The sequence below is a fragment of the Triticum aestivum genome, unplaced genomic scaffold (genome assembly GCF_018294505.1).
Source record: "Triticum aestivum cultivar Chinese Spring unplaced genomic scaffold, IWGSC CS RefSeq v2.1 scaffold20263, whole genome shotgun sequence".
Classification (NCBI taxonomy): domain Eukaryota; kingdom Viridiplantae; phylum Streptophyta; class Magnoliopsida; order Poales; family Poaceae; genus Triticum; species Triticum aestivum.
In genome coordinates, this window is record NW_025226059.1 from 8,232 (window position 1) to 13,182 (window position 4,951).

The 4,951-nt window shown below is 39.4% G+C and overlaps 1 long non-coding RNA gene and 1 other non-coding gene across 2 annotated transcripts; both read right to left on the reverse strand.

Annotated features, from left to right (window-relative positions):
- Window positions 1-48: 48 nt before the first annotated feature.
- On the reverse strand, window positions 49-128 carry TRNAL-CAG (transfer RNA leucine (anticodon CAG)). Its single transcript has one exon. It is a non-coding gene; the product is annotated as a tRNA-Leu (tRNA).
- Window positions 129-937: 809 nt separating this feature from the next.
- Window positions 938-4,923, reverse strand: LOC123172453 (uncharacterized). The gene is made up of 3 exons (XR_006485600.1): window positions 4,670-4,923; window positions 3,212-3,278; window positions 938-1,150 (listed from the first exon to the last, which is right to left on the reverse strand). It is a non-coding gene; the product is annotated as an uncharacterized lncRNA (long non-coding RNA).
- Window positions 4,924-4,951: the final 28 nt, after the last annotated feature.

Here is a 4,951-nt window from a genome sequence, read left to right on the forward strand (position 1 = left end):
AATGAAAAGAGGAGAACGTTTTTTATTAGAGAAAATGAAAATTTCATTTGTTGAGAGTGGGATTCGAACCCACGCCCTTTCGGAACACACCCTGAATGTGCCGCCTTAGACCACTCGGCCATCCCAACAATTTTTAACAATAAGATATTCTATTCAATAAATAATTTTTAACAAGTGTCTGCATCACAATTGGCGAAGGTCCCACTACTAGAAATGAAAAAACTGAACCAAGGCTGTTGATTAGTGTCGGAGCCTCATCACTGAAAGCTTCACTCAAGCAACAATGACACCATTCCTCTGCAGGAGTTTGCTTCTCATCTCCTCTGCACAGGATTAACAACCAGTCAGGGCCTGAATTTCTGAATCCCTCTCAACTCTTAAGGCAGAGCTCCAGGGTACAGCATATAGTAGCATGGATGGTGGGCGTCTTATTGCGCAACACGCCAACCCGAGATTTTCAAGTGTTTTCTCGTTCCTTCTTTTCTTGAGCGTAAACATGCCTGCTCTTAACAATACTTATTTTGAGCATCAGCATGCTTGCTCATAGAAAAGCACAAGAAATAAATCAGTAGCATCATGCTCTGTTTCACCAAAGGGAGGTGAAATAACCAGTTCCTTACAGCCGTAGGAATCAGGCAACCAGTTGGGCACTTGGGCTGCACACACATCTCCGCAAACAATATTCTTATAAACAGTGAACAGAGACCCTGTGAAGTGCACTTTTGCTGTCGCTAGGGCTTGGCTTATCGTCTGCAAATGTTGTAGAGAAAAGGTCATCTGGAACTAGAGAGGCTTCGGCTCACATCTCCATCACAACTGTGTTATACCTGCTCAGTGAACGATCCAGCTCCTTCCAATCCATGCCCTGACGCCTTCTGAGCTGTCGCATTTGCATCTGTTTCCAAAAACAATCCTACAAGGCCGTCTGAGGACAATCAATCATATTCAAAAATTTATTTGCAGGTCCACAACTCATCTGATGAATAACAATCTGCCTGACAAGAAAGTCTGCATTATAATTCTGCGCCGAGGCGCCAATGGTACTACCATCAACCTTCCTGCGAACAATAACACCATTCCTCAAGCGCCCACAGCATCAGCAGGACTTTGCTTCTCATCTCCTCCGTACAGGACTCACAGCAGTCAGGGCCTGAATTTACCGCATGGCACAAGTGGTAAGCTACTAAGGAGTATAATTTAAAATCGAAAAAAAGGTCAGGGCCTGAATGTGTGGGGATGGAAATCAGGTGCCATAGTTTCTTTAATACAGTCAACAGCAAATAATCCCTAATGCTCAAATTAATAAGCAGAAAACTGCAGTTAAAAAACACCAGTAAGAAAGGCACAACAAACACCAGCCCTACTTAGTACTTAGTCCATTTCTTACCTTTGCTATCAGCTCTACATAGGTGATCCTAATTATCAATGGAATAGTGTTAGTATAGTATTAATTCCTTAAAATGGTTACAGCCCAAGTGAAATGACAATTCCAAATGATGCAACGAGAACTTGGAATCATAACAGAATATTCCAAATGATGCAATGGATCATGAAGAATGAATTGTAGCAGAACCTTTCTGAAAAGGTGACTATAATGTAATCACTTAATATAACAAAAGTAGTGCTTCAAGCTCTTCTGGAAATGAGGTGCAACTTGCTGGTCAACAAGTGGATAATCGGCCTCGTTTCAGCGACCATTACAACCAATAGAAACATGACACACATGTATATTTGCTAAGTTCTAGTGTTAAGAAGAACACCGGTAATCTCTACAAAGGAAGACACCATTAAAAGAACAAGTAAGTTCTTCAGTTTGATAAACAGAGACAAGTGGCAGCCAGATTGCTAACTATTGAGTAATGAGTACTGAGAATACCACTATATAAAGGTTAAAAAAGAATAAGTCCATTCCCTCAGTTCAATAAAACAGAGTCATCAGTCGGACCAACTGGTAACATTCCAAACACTGACCAAAATGACTTGTAACTTTAGCATCAACCTCGCAGCAACCACTTCAGCCCAAAAGAATATTCTCACAGGTATAAATTTCATGCAGACATGAAATAGTCAAAGCTTCTTGATTATAACTTGCCAAGCCGGCTTATAGTGGACCTAATTCATACACGCTTGACCATGGTAACCTTTCTTCTGCTTATCAATACAAGTTTCATTGCTCCAGCTTATCTTAAGATCAAACATCATATGAAGCATTGTTTCCATAAAGTGCTTAGCAGCTAAAGGGAAATGATTAATATAATTCTAAACGATGCAACACAAAGGCAGAGTTGCGATAGTATGTTTAAATACCTAACCAAATGCAATGGAATCATGAACCAGAACGAACTACAAACCAGAGCACATAGTCAAAAAGTTGCTTATAACACAATATTTCAATTAAAGTAATTCTCATAGCTCTTGTAAAAAAATCAGGTGCAACTTGCTAGGAGAAGGTTTAACTGAAAGATTGTATTCTAAGAAACCTGCTAAAACACAACATAGAAATAGAAAACACACCTTTATTTGCAAAAAAAATAATGGTAAGAACACCATCGTGTAATCTAAAAAAGAAGACCTCGATAAAATGAGAAGTCAATTCTACAGTTAGATTGCTACTATTGAGTACTAAGAAGAAGAAAAGAAAGTCCATTCTTCAGTTCAAGGAAACTGAAACATGGGTCAGAACAATTGGCAAACATTTCAATGCTGGCCCAGATGACTTATAATTTTAACATCAACACTCATGGCAGCCACTTCAGCTGAAAAGGATATTCAACAAAATCTAATGTTGAACAGTCAAAGATTATTGATCATGACCTATTAATAGTCAAAACTTGACTTAAGACAAACCTAATATGCGAAGTAAAAAGTAACGGAAAAAGTACAAAAAAGGAAACAGGCCATTCTCATATTGGACCCAACTCTCCAGTCACAGTAAAAAAAAAGATCAATTCTCTGCATATTAGAAGAAGTTTCATTTCTTGAGCAAATGTTAAGATCAAACAACACATGAAGCATTGGTTCCTTTAATGGTTAGCAGCGAAACTGAAATGATAAATATAATTCCAAGTGATGCAACACATACAAAATTGTAAAAGTATGTTTCAACAGCTAACTAGATGCAATTGGATCATGAACAAGAATGAATTGCAACAGAGCATTTTGTTTGAAAGCTGACTATAATACAATCATTCAATTTAACTAGTGCGCCAACCTTTTATGAAAATCAGGTGCAACTTGCAAGCCAACAAGGAGGATAATCTGCCTCATTTCACCTTCAGCTAAGCAAAACACAAAAAATAGGAATCAAATGTACCTTTGCTAAATAATTAGTATTGTAAAGACAACTGAGTAATCTCTAGAAAAGTAGACCTCAATAAAAAGACAAGTCAATTATTCAGGTAAATAAACAGAGACAAGAGACAACGAGATTGCTAACTTTGAGTACTAAGAACACCACTGTATAAAGGGGAAAAAGAAGTCTACTCTTGAATAAAAAAAACAGAACCATGAGTCAGAAATATGTGTGCACACTTCAAACAGTGATCCAAATGACTTGTAATTTTAGCATCAACACTCCGGGCAGCCACTCCCACCCAAAAGGACATTCGATGAACTATAACACAACCATGAAATGGTCCCAACTACTCAATCATAATTTTTAATGCATCAACAAAGAAAGTAGCGGGCTCATCATAGTGAAACCGGTTAATACATACTACAGCTCATGTGGATAGGCAGAGCTAGGCCGATAAGAAGTACCATAACACTCTACAGCCCTCAAACGAAAGGTTAAGTGTTCACAACATAATCTTCTGGTCAGATGAAAGGTGGAGCATTGACAACATAACCCCCTAGTGTCGGAAAGAAGGAATGCTGAACAAGAGTTTGCTTGAGCCGATCTTGAGTAGGAAAGAGGCCATTTTGACGGCGCAAACTAGCAACCACCTTGCCATCCATGTCAAGCTGAAGTAGCCAGTCACCAAACTGGAGCAGCATGATCACATCACCATCCCAAGAAATGGGCACCCAACAACGATATGGTTTAAACACTCCAAACTGCACGGTGAGCTCCGCAACTGGCAGTTCCACCCGGTATTTGAATGCCCAGACCTTGCTTTCGTAGTTGTGCATAGCCCAGACACCAACGCTGGTAAATTCAGCATTAGGACTGGAGATGCCGAGCATTCGATCCACCTCAAACAGGACATAGGGCCGGTCCTGAGATTTCGGGGGCCCGGGGCGAAACTATAGCCCGGGGCCCTTAATATAAATACTAAAACAATGATCGATGTATGTATATATATATAATGTTACCAACAATCACATAAAAATAAGTTGTGCATACTAACTTAATTTATTTTTGTAATATTTCTGAATGCATAGTTAGCTGACATAAATGTGATAAAATTTAAAGAAGAAATTAGTAATTCAAAAACTGGTGCGAATTTGCAAAGGCACCAGACCAACTCAATAAAATCTTACCGATTATCACGCTGAACTCATAAAGGTCAAATCTCTGACAATATACATTCCTAACAATATTTAATCGATCGATTATTGATAATCCTATTAGAACAATGGAGATGCCATACTGAATCTTTTATAAATCTTTACCCATTATCATGATAAAACCGCATAGGTCATCTGTTTCTTGAAGATTGAGACGTACCTTTTCTTCCATGGATTGAAATCGCACTATCCCGGTGAGTGGTGGGCATGAGGCCTCCCCTTGGCATGGCTTTCTTCTCCTCTTTCCTGCCATGTGGTGTCTCCCGTCTCCGGCCAAGGAGGATTGCTACCCCTAGCGCTGGTGATTGGGTGAGCTTGCCAGGGAGGCTAGCGATCGGGTACAACTAGTGCTAGGGCTAGAGCAAGCGGTCAGGAGAAAGAGAGATAAAGATCGATCGGAAAAAGATTATAAGATGGAGATCGATCTGTAGGGTTTTTTTTT